Genomic DNA, 15214 nt, shown 5'->3' with positions numbered 1-15214 from the left:
TGCATACTGAGTTATTTACACCGTTAAAGAGTTGGATTCCCATGCTAAACATGGACAAAGTTTCAAAAATTAAGTTGTACGTTTGAAGGAGTATTTCTGTTCCAAAAATACCTCTTCCGGTTTGTCACAAGTTTCGGAAAGTTTTTTTAGAGTATGGCTCTGTGTGACGTTAGATGGAGCGGAATTTCCTTATATGGGTCCTAGGGCACGTCTGCCGGAAGAGCGCGCTCCCGTATAGCAGAGCGGAGACAAGACATCCACTGACCAGAGCGAGAGCGTCGTGGAATGTCACAAAAGAGGTGTGTTTTTGGTTGCCAGGGCAAGACAACCCTGCACAGATTACCAAAAAAACAGCATTAAGGGACCAGTGGATGGAGTTTATTTTTACAGAGCATCAACGGAGTTGTGCAAGTGTTTGAGTTTGTTCCCCTGCATTTCAAAGATGCTTGTTTTACAAACAAGGCCCAGTTTGACGCCAGATTTGCACATCGTTTATTTCTTTAGGATAATGCAGTCCCAACGAAAAAGGGTCACGATCGTGTGTTGGAACCACATGCGGTGAGTAAAACTGCTTCAAATATCTCTGTGTTATTAACTTAGCTATCGGCGTGTAAGCACATCAAGTAAACAACGTGCGATGTTGTCATGAAACTGCACTTTCCACATGTACAGCTTAAAAAAAAAAAGACGACAAAGTGGAACTTAGTCATTTTCTAAAACCGCTAAGCAAATATATACAGTTTAAGTACATACCACATATAGACGTCGTTGCTGAGGCTGCTCTTGTTAAATTTCAGCCTCTGGATCTGATTCTGGATCATAAATATACACTGAATTTGACTGTTAACCATGGTTTGTTTTGATTGTTTTTTTTCCTCAGCTTCCAAACGCTCTCAACGCAAAAGCCTACTGGCGCTCATGATTCTTTAGCTCCGCCCACATGTCACGCCTCCAGCCGGTCGTGTTTTTCCGGGAAAAATCGGTACAGACTATCTTTCTCTTATGAATATAATAAAACCAAAGACTTTTTGGAGTTATGAAGGATGCAGTACTATTCTATAGGTACTCAAGGTTAACAGGATATTGAGTGAAAACGAGCATTTCACCCCCCCTTTAAGTACTGTACTCAAGTTAATGTACTCCGTTACTGTCCGGCTCTGTATATCATGTTAATATATTGCCATAGTTAAAGTCCATAAAATGCCAATTACATGTGATACCAATTTCACGTGTTCGCACATACATAAGTTCTTGCATTTTTTTTTGTTGTTAATTCTTAGTTTTTGCCTTGATAATAGAAAATATGAGCTAGGCATGTATGACATGTATGACAGTCAAAAATGGGATATGAGCAATAAAATGACCAGATCCTCCCATTAGCTATATAGAAGACATATCTTGTATGTATCGGTTTTATATGTGGATATGAAGAAGCAATACAGAAGACCTATATTTCCTGTATATGCACATATATGCACCTCAGTTTTGCCTATATGTGGCATACGCATATATGCAGTATATACAGGTCCTTCTAAAAAAATTTGCATATTATGAAAAAGTTCATTATTTTCCATAATGTAATGATAAAAATTTAACTTTCATATATTTTATATTCATTGCACACCAACTGAAATATTTCAGGTCTTTTATTGTTTTAATACTGATGATTTTGGCATACAGCTCATGAAAACCCAAAATTCCTATCTTAAAAAATTTGCATATTTCATCCGACCAATAAAAGAAAAGTGTTTTTAATGCAAAAAAAAGTCAACCTTCAAATAATTATGTTCAGTTCTGCACTCAATACTTGGTCGGGAATCCTTTTGCAGAAATGACTGCTTCAATGCGGCGTGGCATGGAGGCAATCAGCCTGTGGCACTGCTGTTATGGAGGCCCAGGATGCTTCGATAGCGGCCTTAAGCTCATCCAGAGTGTTGGGTCTTGCATCTCTCAACTTTCTCAACAGGAGTACTGACAACATAGTCTGTTTCACTAAGTTTTTCTTTTACAGAATAAGGACCGGTGAACTTAGCATGAAGGGAGGAACCAGGCGCTGATAGAAGTAGCCGGTATCGCAGTCAGTCATGAAACACCAGCAACAGATGACTTTAATGTCTTCATGGATGAAAAAAAAGAAAGGAGATGCGAGTTGGTTTATTCAGTAAATTAGCTCAGGTCAGGGTAATTAAAATGACTGTCTACTTATTTTTTACGGTCTACACCTGTTGATGAGCTAACATTAACATACACTGTTGCTAGGTAACTTCAGGCTGTTAGCTAGCTAACCTAAACATTTAATGTTGCCTAGAACATTCTGTGTCCACTTTAAACAGCAGCGTTTTCTGTCAGCTATGTATGACAAGCAGACTCTGGCTGCTGTTATAGGCTACTCAACTCATTATACTCAGATGCAGAAATAAAATAAGTCTTAATAAATGCTTTTCTAAACTTGAGCTATTGTTGTTCACTTACAATATTTGTTCATTTAAAATGGAAGTTAATTTGTAAAAATTGATTTACTTGTTCAAAGAAAAGGCTTTAATGTCGAGCTAGCCTGAGTTAGCCTATATTTTATATAGTGTTATGGTTATGTGGTGAGCCTGAGTATAGTTTTACACATCAGACCAGTCTAGTCTGTAAAGTTATTGATACTCAGTCAGTTTTTTTTTACACATTAATCTGAAAATGAATGTGGCACACCCAGTTTTTAAGATGTACATCCAGAGACTCTTTTCTGGCTATGTGGACTCAATATGATCATAACTCAGTTGTTTTCATATCAGAGCACAGATGAGGCGGAGCTGCTTCAGAACAGAGAGGGTGAGATAGGGAAAAACAGTAGCAGCACAACGTTACAGGAAGATTATGTGCTGTATGAAAGGCCTGGTGATTTTGATTTGTTGGTGATAAAAGGGAAGAAGTGTACATGATAAATAGTGAATACAGTCTGAATATTATCAAATTAAATGTTCTTCTTGTAGGAACCAAATTGAGTGTTGTTATTTGTTTAGAATATTTTTTTAACATGTTCACATCATCACGTGGGTGTGGTTTCATATTATTTACCTGCTCACTTGTGTGGTGGGAGAGAAACAGAATCAGTTGACTGTTATAATATAGTTTCAGTTGTGATTAACTTTTGTTTATTTTTTTTCTATGCCATGCTTTCATATTAGAGAACAGATCGTTGAAGCTGCTTAAAGACAGCGAGGGTGAGACAGGGAGAAGTAGCTCAGAGTTGCAGGTATGTGCTGTGTAAAGGGTCAGGTAATTAATTTAAATTATGTCATGTCAGAAACAGGCTAGCACATTTTCATATTTCATAGGTGAGACAGGGAACATTTTTAGTGAAAGTTTTTGACTTTATAAAATTATTCTCTCAAGTCTTGGCTATTCAACAATAAATAAACTAACTACCTTTTTCTTATACATAGTAGCCTTTTATTCTTTTTGGCAGAATTTAACCCTGGATTTTGTATCACCATAGTCCCTAACTGTATGTAAATGGAGGAAATGGGATTCAAATCGAAAAAAAAATTCCCCATTTTGTGCCCCCCCCCCCCCACTTCTCAAACCAAAGTTACACCCTTGGTGACAGGCATTGCATCTTTAGCCAACAACTGCTAGCTCAACACTTTAAGAGGGCCCACACCATGTGACCAAAGACTAGATCGGCAGGACTGAATCCAAGTGATTCCTGCTCTGCTTCCCGAATCGCAAACATCAAGAAGAGTACACTTTCTGCATAATCTTTACCACTAGAAAAACAGTAAGTCCGCAGCATCGTCTTAAGCGTTTAGTGGAACCTTTCCACAGCACCTTGAGATTGAGGATGGAATGCACTTGACAGTTTATGCTTGATTCCAAACTGAGTTAAAGTCTGTGAGAACAATTTTGAGGTGAAATTTGTACCCTGATCAGTTTGTATGACCTTTGGCAATCCAAAGACAGTACAAAACTTGATCAGTTCACAAACAATTACATGGGCTTTTGTTGGAGCACAAGGGGATTGCTTCAGGGAATCGTGTAGAAGTACACATTATAGACCGTATGTATCCGTGACCAGATTTGGACTTCGGCAGAGGAGCTACGCAGTCTAATAACAGACACTCAAAAGGTTCTCGCATAACAGGAATAGGATACAAGGGAGCAACTGGAAGTTTTTGGTTTGGTTTACCAGCTATTTGACAGGTAGCACATGAGCGGCAGATGGGTTTGGCAGATGGCAGATGGGTTTCCATCTCTGCATTAAAACTTCCCCTTCCCAAAAGTACTTCACCTTATCGTGAGGTCTACTTTTGAGATGCACAACAGACTCAATACAGCTTGCTAAAGAAGGATCTATTCTCTGAGCAGCAGCCAATGGTTCTCTGCCCACTCCTAATACAGTTCTCAGTTCAGGCCCATAATCTACCTCTCTGATTTTCGTAACACCTGCCTTCTCTGGCGTAAAGTTGCGATCATCTGCATCAACTAAGAAGCTCTCAGAGAGATCAGTAATAATATCTCCCATCTTCTTTCTTTGGGGTACGCGCAACTACACATGCAGGAAGGGCAGAAGGAAACTTATGCACAAGTGACAAACTGTTATTTTAAGTTGGTTCTCCAATAACCAAAAGGTCTAGGAAAAACATCTCCACCAGCGAGATCATTCCCTAGAATAACATCTACCATATCAACTGGTAGATGTGAGCAAACTCCGAGGACAGGTAAACAAGTCTGACTTGAGGTACACGTCATGTAATGATAAGCTAAGGCATCCCATGCCAAATCCTCGCACGTAGATATTGGTGCCGGAGTAAACTGTTAGAGACGGTAATGATCTTTCACAAATCAATGACTGGACTGACCCAGTGTCTCTCAAAATCTTCACCGACCTACTCACTGCGTTAGGCGAATGGGACACCGTGCCATCCAATAAAAACAGCTGATACGCACTCGTAACGGTCCCCATATTACCCTTACCGTTATCGACGGTGTGCACCAAAGCTGCACTTTTAGGCTGTGAAGCCGCAGTTTTCTGTTTCCAAGCCCGACACTCAGAAATTAAGTGACTTGGATCCAGAAAAAAATAAAAAAACGCTTGTTGTTTTTACAAAGTACACTTGGTTGCGTGACTGATTTAGCATGTGACCGATTTAGCATGTGACCAGACAGGTCTCGCCTCTCTATCCATATTAATGTTAACAGAGGACATTACATTACGCTGTGGAGTAAAGAATACATTCCGATGAGTTAATACGAATTCATCAGCTAAAACAACAATAGAAGCTACAGCTGCGGCAACAATAGAAGTTACTTTCTGTTATTTTAGGTGAATTACCAAATTTTCCAGCACACTACTTTTGAAATCCTCTAGCAAGACTAACTCGTGTAGTTGTTCAAAAGTTGCAACATGATTAGAAAGACACCACTTCTCTAAAAGTGTGCACTTTTCTCTGGCGAACTCAACAGAAGTCTGTTTGGTAACTCTGGTGTGAGAACGGAACCTTTGTCTGTACGCCTCCGGTATTAGTTCATAAGCTCTAAGTACAGTGGCTTCCACAATGTCATGGTCGAGTGATTGTTCTAGTGGCAAGGTAGAGCAGTGGTTCCCAAACCTGTCCTGGCGTACCCCCAACACTGCACGTTTTCTTTGTCTCCCTGATTAAACACATCTGATTCAACTCATCAACTCATTATCACATGGGTTAATGAGCTGATGAGTTGAATCAGATGTGTTTAATTAGGGAGACAAAGAAAACGTGCAGTGTTGGGGGTACGCCAGAACAGGTTTGGGAACCACTGAGGTAGAGGATACGTCCTGGGCTTTCCCAGAAAGGGTACCCTGCAAAAGCAATGCCCACACGTCTTTAGGCCAGCGCAACTTCATGGCCATGCGCTCAAAAGTAACAAAATATGCGTTTACTTTGCTTTCCCTAAATGGCGGAACCAGTTTCAAGTACCTGCTTGCATCAAAATTTTCATTGGCATCAGCCTCATGCGAATTTTCAAGTGCCACAAAATGGCTATCAGAAGGAGAGCAAACAGAAGGAGTTTGTGAACGAGGCAAAGGTACAGGTTTGTTTTTCAATTCTTGCTTTTTGTTACATCCCTAGGATGTATGTTTTTAAATTAATTGTTGAGGTATGTTTTCCCCACCCTTTGGGGTGTGGTTATGTATCCTGTGTGTGTTCTCTCTAGCTCTCTACCACTCTCTGATTGATAGGCAGTTTCAAATTGCCCACAGGTGGTACTCATCCGCGTGTGTGCTGCAGACAGTGCTGTTACAAAAGAGCAGAGTAAACACTGCTTGGGAGAGGCTCACTTCTCCCCTGCTTTAGACCTGCATTGTGTTTCTTGTTGATGGTGCAAGGTTAAAAGAGTTGTTAAGTGATCAGAACTGAAAGTGAATTGTATTCCTGTTCATAAGTGGTGTGTTGAAGCCACAGCGTGTATCAAATTAATTTTCTATTTTCATTTTTGTTAAGGTGTTAAGAGGTATTGTAACTCACTTTATATGATTTATGGTTAGTTTTGGAAGCTGTAGGGAGAGGGTACCATTTTATTTTTTACTCATGTTTATCCCTGTTTTTGGTTAGTAAGGGAGTTGAGGCAGGGAGTTGAAAGCTTTTGTTGTTGATTTATTTTCTCTTGCTTTGATAGCTTATTTAGTACTCCTCCTGCTAGTCAGCTGCTGTTTTGTTTGTTGTTTTGGCCAGGCCCTCTCCTGAGGACATTTATTGCTTCCCTAAAATAAATTACTTAAATGGTCAAACTAAGTCTCCACCTCTATCATGCGCAATTTAACCAGCATTGTTTGATGCTCTTGTTTTTTTTAATCATCAAATTAAGTTCCTTGATCTTTAATGCCAACTTTGGGTCGACAGAAGGCTCTACCACAGTCAAGTCAAGTCAATTCACCTTTATTTAAATATCGCTTTAAACAAAATACTTTGCGTCAAAGCAACTGAACAACATTCATTAGGAAAACAGTGTGTCAATAATGCAAAATGACAGTTAAAGGCAGTTCATCATTGAATTCAGTGATGTCATCTCTGTTCAGTTTAAATAGATTTGCAATCAAGTCAATGATATCGCTGGATATTTCGGAAACTCCACCGAAACTCCATCGGTGACAGAATGGAGGAAAAAAAAAACCTTGGGAGAAACCAGGCTCAGTTGGGGGGCCAGTTCTCCTCTGACCAGACAAATTTTTTTTTTTTAATATTTAAAAAAAAAGTTAGCAATCAGAATTAAATCCGCTTTTCTACAGTGCTCAAAGACTTCTGTTGTACACTCTAAAAAAATGCTGGTTTATTAATCTACCCAACCGCTGGGTTATGAAATGCTTTACCCATTATGGGTTATTTATATGGAATTTGGGTTATTTTGTGCAACTCTTGCGTTGCGTCAATATCTATCAACCCAACTTATATCGGTTGACCCAGCACATGGGTTGTTTGTGCTTCGAGCCTCATCATCACCAGGGTCCACACACCGAGCGCTCGACACAGCAGAGAACCTGACTGTTCATTCAGCGAGGCAAAGAAATAAAAGGTATGTGTACACTACATGTCTAATTCACTTTGTCTGTGTTACCTATTAAAGTAGTATATTGTCGAGGCAAGTTGGTTGGTTTGGCAAACAATGTAGCTAACGTTAGCCATTATCATGGAAGCACTGGTAGCCTACAGCTTATCCGTTTGGTCTGAATTATATTAATTAACTTTTAATTAAATAAGTTCATAATGCCCATGAGCATATAGTCATGTTTACTGAATTCACCAGGCTAATTTGAAAGCTTGTTTAATGCTCCTTCATGCAAGTCATACCCCTACATCCTGACGCTGGGAAATGATCAGAGTACATTTCAGGCCTTCGTCTAAAATGGTTAAGTTTATTCAAACTAGAATTCTTGCGTTGAAGTAGTGCCAATGGCTCTTAAAAGCAGTAATTAGGAATTTGAATTTATTCACTATAGAGCTGCTGTTGGTCTGTTGAATGTTCAGCCAACTCAATCGAAATTGTTTTGCTCCGAATGTTTTCCAGCCTGAGTGAACTGCACCATTTCTACTATATTGTTGATATTAATCAGTTTTTTCAAACATTCCATTCCTTTGTTTTTGTATTGTTTATTGCATAATGTAGCATGTATTCAGTTCGAGGTTTGTGGTTTCACAGTTTTATATGGGGTAGTCTATTGCAGTTTATTTTCTTATTGTACTGTAATGTTAGACTTAAACTGGTTTATGGGTTAATTTTACCCAGCTTAATGTAATTACATCAACCCATAATTGTATTTAATTTAAACCAATGTTTGGGTAGAATATTTAACTCATATGTTGGGTTAAAAATGATCAACCCATCTTGCTGGGTCATATTAACTACTGTTGGTCTGGTGCAATAGTGATCCAGGGGTTGGGTTATAGAACAACCCAAGCTGGGTTATTTTTAACCCATCATTATTCTGGGTGTAGGATAGAGAGTGATCTTAATCAAATCAAACGCCATCTTACTACCACAGTTTCCTCCCCATACCAAAAAAAACTAAACCAACCAAACAGCTTATGAAAAAAAGTAGACCCACCCAAATATGAGTGACTTGACACTATTATTAACTGGAATGGACGAGCTCCCACTTGTTACGTTCTCCTCCCAGTCTACGGGTCAGGAGGGGAAGTAACAAAGATGATATTTAAAAAAAATATAATAATAATAATAATAATAACAACAACAACAACAACAACAACAACAACAAGAAAAAAAGTATTTACTTCTGTTAGAAGTTGAAATGGTTAACAAAGGATGGAAATAGGTCTTCAGGAGAGAGCAGGGCCTAAAATAACAAAGAAAACCAGAGACTTACTAAGGGTTAAGAGAGGTATCTGCCCTATACAAAAGCGAAGATGAAAAATCAACAACAAAAACTTCCATGAGCTCCCTCGCTAACCAAAAAACAGGAGAAAAAGAATGTATAAAATAAAAAGGCACATTCTCCCTACATTTCACAGATAATCCAAAACAAAGCTGATAAGATTATCTACAATACCTTTTAATTACCCACAGGTAGAAAAGTCAACATTAGAAAGCAAACCTGATCACTTCTTGGCACCAATATGAGTCAACTCAAGGATAAGCAGAGTTTTCACCAAAACACACAATCTGAGGCTGGGAGAGAAGTGTTCCTCTCCATGGGCTTCTCTGAGTGCTGTATTAATACTCTTCGGCTCAGACTCAGGCATTCTCCCAACGAGGTGCAGCTGATGGTAATTAACCTGAGTGAGGGAGAGAAACAGAGCGCAATACAGGGCAGACGAGCATTTTCTTACAACAGATTATATAAAAAGACCCTGGGACGTAACAATACAATAATATAATACCATATTTTTTCCAGAACTGGGGACTGTTTCACAAAGGAGGTTAAGTGAAAACTCTAGGTATGTTATGTCATGTTATGTTATGTTATGATTTGATGGCCCTAATTTAAGATGGCACAGTGTCATAAACTCCACACCTTCACTTAGTGTACATGAATGAAAAAGATAACGGCCATTCCTTCTTATAAAGTTTTTAATTTAGTACTTCTCTTTGAGCCTAAAGAAAGACTAAGTGAATGCATTTCTGGAAAAGGAAGGGAGGGTGCTCTAGTTCTTCAAAACTCCTCTTCTTCACGGGACAAAGGAAGTAAATATTATCTTTGCTGACACTCTACATGTTTAGATGTGAGTAACACTCCTGGAGAGTGTGGTGTCCGAGACAGATTAGACTTGAAATATATTTTTTATATTTAACAAATTATACAAAATACTTCTCACCCAACAAGTAAACTATGTAGTAGAGTTTTCTGAACTACCCCTGAACTGCAACTAACTATCCTCCAGACCCTCATAATATGCTGTGGATCATAATATGCTTTGACATAGAACAAAATCATTGTCCTCTTCATAGTTGATAATCTTATGCACCAGATTTCTGGATGCACCAGATTTCTGTATGAAGACTCGTCCTTCCCTTTAATAAGACCAATAATTGGTGCATCATCTGCATACTTGATGAGATAGTGTTGTCCTGAGTGGAAACTCAATCATACTTGTACAGTGAAAAGAGTTTTGGACTAAGACAAGAGCCCTGTGGGTAACAATATACACTGTAACTTTAGTAGAGACCTTCTTTTGGGATGTAACTTCCTATTTGTTGCTGGCATGTGTATTGCATCTGAGCTCCGTCACATTATTTTTTTATCTACTATTTTTATCTTAAAAATCTATTTTATACACCATAATTGTAGTTTCTTTAATGTGTGAATATATCCTCTATCGTATTCTACAACAAAAACAATCAGAGCCTCATTATCACTTTCTGATTTTGATTTCCTGGGTCCGCTATGTAGCTTATAGCCCGTTAGTATTGGCACAGTGGTCGCTGCTAAACCTGCTTGCATTGCTGATCCTCTATACACACATTACCGCTGCTTTACTCACTGTTACTTGCTTTAATAGCGGATGTATGCTTGCTTTTAATTGCTTTAATTGCAAGTGAGGACACGTTCCAGCTGCATTCAGTGCAGCTTGAGTTGGAGACAGTGGAGAAGCAGATTTGTGACCTGGAGGTGAGGCAGGCCCAGCTGAGAGAGCGGAGGGCTGTGCTGGAATCCTCCCGGGCTGACGCTCACAAGTCCAGGGGAAGTATACTGTGCACTACTAACAGTCCCACCACATCTACTGTTTCTCTGCACAGGCCTGTGTAACGGAAACAGGTCAATTTAGCTCAAAGGGAATCATTTAAGATTTTAAAGGGAATTTGAACAGAATCACTGTTTCACGGCTGATCACTGAGACGCCCTGCGATTCAGTGAACGAGCCGTTTAACATCAAATCTGCGCTGGATACTAATATCCAAACTATAGTGAAACACTATCAATTAGCACAGTAACAAGATCGGCAGTTTAAGACATTAACTTGTAAGCACAAAACACAAGATACTTCTCTTTTCAATATGAATAAGGCTTTATTAGATTAATCTAAGACATATAAACTAATCTAACACATAAACGCACGCACTCACACATTCACACAAGTTGCAGGAAGATATAAAGTTAGGGAAAGATGAGTTTAAGAGAATGAAAATATGGAATCCCAAGTTTACAGCAATACGTTAAATTGCATAAACATGAACAACCATCAATCACGTAATTAGCCCTCGCATTGAGTTCCTCAATGTGACTAAAATTATATTAGATACACCAGCACAACAAATATATTATATTTGGGGATACATTGCCTTCGTTTCCTGTGAAAGGGACTTCCGTTGAAAGGGGTATCCCGGTGTCGCTGATTGGCTGGAAGTTCAGTAGTGAAGTGACGTCTTGGGAAGCCCGTGGTTGTTGGGCGTTGGCTGAAGGTGCAGAGTCGTGTGCGCTGGTTGAAGTTGAACGGGCACCTGAGGTCAGGCATCGGAGACTCGACGTTACAAAGCTTAACTCAGAACACGAAACTCTCAAACGGAAAAGAAAATAAAGTTTGACGAGACTAGGTTGTGTTATTTCTCATCGTGGCTAAGTAGCAGCAGGCTTGCAGGCCGAAGCACGCTGGAACCGTGCTCAAAGAATAGTGATGACAAACAGCATGGCTAGAAGCTACAAGCTAGCAGAAGCATAGCTAGAGACTAAAAGCTAAAGCTAGGTAGCAAAGCTACAAGCTAAAAGCTAAGAGCAGGCATGACCAAAAGCCAGAGACTAAAAGCCGACTAAAAGCAGAGAGCAGGCATGTCTGATAGCACAAGCTAGAACTAGAAGCAAGATTTTATGGTGTCCAAAGGTATTTAAACTTGCCAATCAGATATTGTCTTGGATCGGGGGTATCATAAATCATTTGTTTATCTTACCAAGCATGTGGTCCGAATTTTCCTGCCTTGTAGGGTCTAATTTTGGACATGATTCCTATTACCAGGTAATGATATATTTTACAAATAAATGATTGTCAGGACAATATTAAGCAAGAAAATTCAATCACACACATACCAGACATGACTATGTATCCTTTAGCTATCCCATAGTTATTAAAAAAAAACATACACAATCAGTGATTATAACATGATAGTCAAATGTGTGGGTTACACATAGATGAATATGGAGTGAAGCGATGGACTGATTCATTTATAAGTCTTTGAGTTCATTCTGGTCCATATATCTGTACAAAAGCAGTTTCTTTGCCATTCTCTGACAAAGGGATGTTCTGTGAAGACAGAGGTTTAAAGCCCTTCCCCCTTTAGGAATTTCAGTCTGGTTCTGCTGGGTGGGGGAAGTCAATGGAAGTGTTTAACTTGATCTCCTGGGTTTACATGTGATGCCCAGCGTTGCATTTCCATTACGAACCACATTTGGCACCAAATTTCTCTTCTTTTAATTGAAATTGTAAATAATTGTTCCAGTGGTGTTAATGTTGAAAGCTGTTGTGTGAACAAGTTGGTTGGTCATCTTGATTGGTTCTTGTGGCACTAGAACTGATTTATGACTTCCTGAGGAATATGGCTCTCGTGTTTCAAACATCGCTTTGATAGACTCTTTAATTTGTCTGGTTCGACTCATTTCTGTTACACCTGGTGCACCCATGACAAGATCATGAGGAGGACGCGAGCCAGGCCCGGGCGACAACTTCTCCCCCTCTGGTCTTCCAGATCTCCACCCGGGAACCGCTTTGCTCCCCTGCGTGAGATGGGATGTGCCACTGTGATCATTGGAGACTCCATCATCCTAAATGTCTGTGCTACGTTAGCTGAAGGTACAGTGCACACTCATTGTTTCCCTGGTGCTCATGTTCTCGATGTTTCTGCACAGATACCCGCGATCCTGAAGGCCGACGAGAGCCCCAGAGTGGTCGTGCTTCACGCTGGGGTTAGCGACACTATAATAGTTGGAACTCTTTTCTGGGAGCCTCCTAGGCTTTTTCGTGCTAGTGGCCTGCACCCCAACAGAGTCGGAGTGGAGCTGCTCTCTGACAACATCTCCAGGACACTTCGCTCCATGTGACTAGTAAACCAATTCTCAAATAACTATTATGATGACTTTTGTTATACACGCTCAAATGATAGAAGTACTTGCACTGTTCAGTCTGTTAAGATTGTGTCTGATCCCCGATTAGTGAGGACAAAATATAAAGTTTAATGTAGGATCTAGAAAAAAATCTCATCGTGATTAGACCAGAAACATTTAAATTAAATGAACAAAAAGGTTGGGCTCATAAATATTTTGATAGCTAATATTATTCTAAGATACAAATTATTCTTACTTGCCTATAAGGCACTTAATGGTTTAGCTCCTGAGTACTAACTAGCCTTCTACCACGCTACATCCCATCACGCTCCCTAAGGTCACAAAACGCTGGACTTTTGGTAGCTCCTAGGATAGCAAAGTTCACTAAAGGAGGTAGAGCTTTTTCACATTTGGCTCCCAAACTCTGGAATAGCCTTCCTGATAATGTTCGGGGTTCAGACACACTCTCTCTGTTTAAATCTAGATTAAAAATATATCTTTCACCAAATATTTGAATAATGCTTCCCATAATTTGTGACCGCATTTATATCTAATCAAATGTGTATTCTTATCCTTTAGCTTTGGTAAAACTATTTAATTTTACTTTGTTGGAACAGCAGCTATGCTAATTATGTCTCTATTTCTTTCTCTATTTTGCCATGGGATTTACATCCAGAACACCTGAGAAGAGATGATGCTCACCCCTCAGATGACCCCAGATGATGCTAACCCTAAAACAACAAACAAAACTAACAAATATTGCTACTTACTATGCAATCACATTATAATTGCAGGTAATAGTGTTCATCATCTGGTTGACTATGTCAACTACTAAATATTGTAAAAACTTAATTTTCTGTAAAGTCGCTTTGCAATGATTTGCATCGTAAAAAGCGCTATTCGAGCAGTAAGCAAATTGAAATGGGTCAACTGTCACTGAGACCACTGAATTAATGTGTTGAAATATCTGCTTCTCCAGACACTACATGACAACCGAAGTGAATGCCACAGGTCTAAAATCATTCATTGTGATTATGTTTGTATTTTTTGGAACTGCCACTATAATGGAGGACTTGTGATATTTCCTGTAGCTTCCTTAAAAATTTTAGTATCTGTGGCTTTCAAACATCCCTGCAGTTCTACCACTGCATTATCAGTCCACAACCTCACAGACCTAACATTGTCATGGTTTTCTTTGAGCCTCCTGGTATAATTTGGCTGTAGCAGAATAGCAAGATGGTCACATTTTCCAAAATGCGGCTTGGAAACAGCAGTATAAGCATCCTGTTGCTGTAACATTTTATCCAGAATATTATTTCCACTAGTGGGGAAATAATATTATTGTATTGTCTGTACTGCCACTATTCTTCCCCCATGAGTTTTGCCACTTTCCATGGAGCTGCAATTGGCTCTGTAGATGGTGTAAACTGTCAGTGTTATAGCTTCATCAGGGGTTCTCTCTCCAAGCCATGTTTCAATGGAACAAATCCCCGGAACAAATGGAACAAAACCCCAATGTGCCTCTGTGCAACCAACTGACTGAGAAGATCATCTCTTTTATTGGAACTGGACTTTGGTGAAAAGTATGATCGGGAGAGATAGCTGCCCTTTGCTATCCAGCTGACATAGTTTCCTTTCCGCTCCTCCCCACTTACCACACTTCTGAATCAGCCTTTGAATGCCTGAAAAACCCCTGCAGCAATTTGGCCTGGCTTTCCTCCAGCGTGAAGATGTAACTCTGGAAATGAATCAAAAATGTTTGAATCAAAAGATCCCCTATGACTTAGTTCTCCTAATTTTTACAAAGTCTCATGATTATATTTGACATGCGCTCTGAAATATCGCATGTTAAAATACAATAGCGTCAATAGCAACACAAACACTAAATAAAGCTTGACTTGAAGAGCTATGCTGTGTCGCACACAGAAGAGCACAACCAACTTGTCTTACATTTTGGAACAATAACTAATTGATTATATGAGTGTACTCATAACAAAACAATGCTATTTGATTGGAATTTATTTGACAAGAGGAACATTTATACTAATTATTTCAGATTTATTACACTTCTTAGATGCAAATATTTTTAGTCTGTCAACAACTAAAGAGAGTAACATGTTTTCACTGTCAATTTTACCACAATTAACTACACATTTATTAAAACTTCTCTTTTTAGTTTTTGGTACTTTTTGTACTTTGCCC

The 15214-nt window shown here is 39.2% G+C and overlaps 1 protein-coding gene across 1 annotated transcript in view; it reads left to right on the top strand.

Annotated features, from left to right (window-relative positions):
• The window catches only part of LOC113065982 (zinc finger protein 271-like), a 345982-nt gene that overhangs the window by 86035 nt on the left and 244733 nt on the right, over positions 1-15214 (top strand). The window lies entirely within an intron of this gene.

This window comes from Carassius auratus, chromosome 4 (genome assembly GCF_003368295.1).
Source record: "Carassius auratus strain Wakin chromosome 4, ASM336829v1, whole genome shotgun sequence".
NCBI lineage: Eukaryota > Metazoa > Chordata > Actinopteri > Cypriniformes > Cyprinidae > Carassius > Carassius auratus.
Note: the sequence above shows the minus strand (reverse complement) of the source record. Positions and strands in the feature narration are given on the sequence as shown.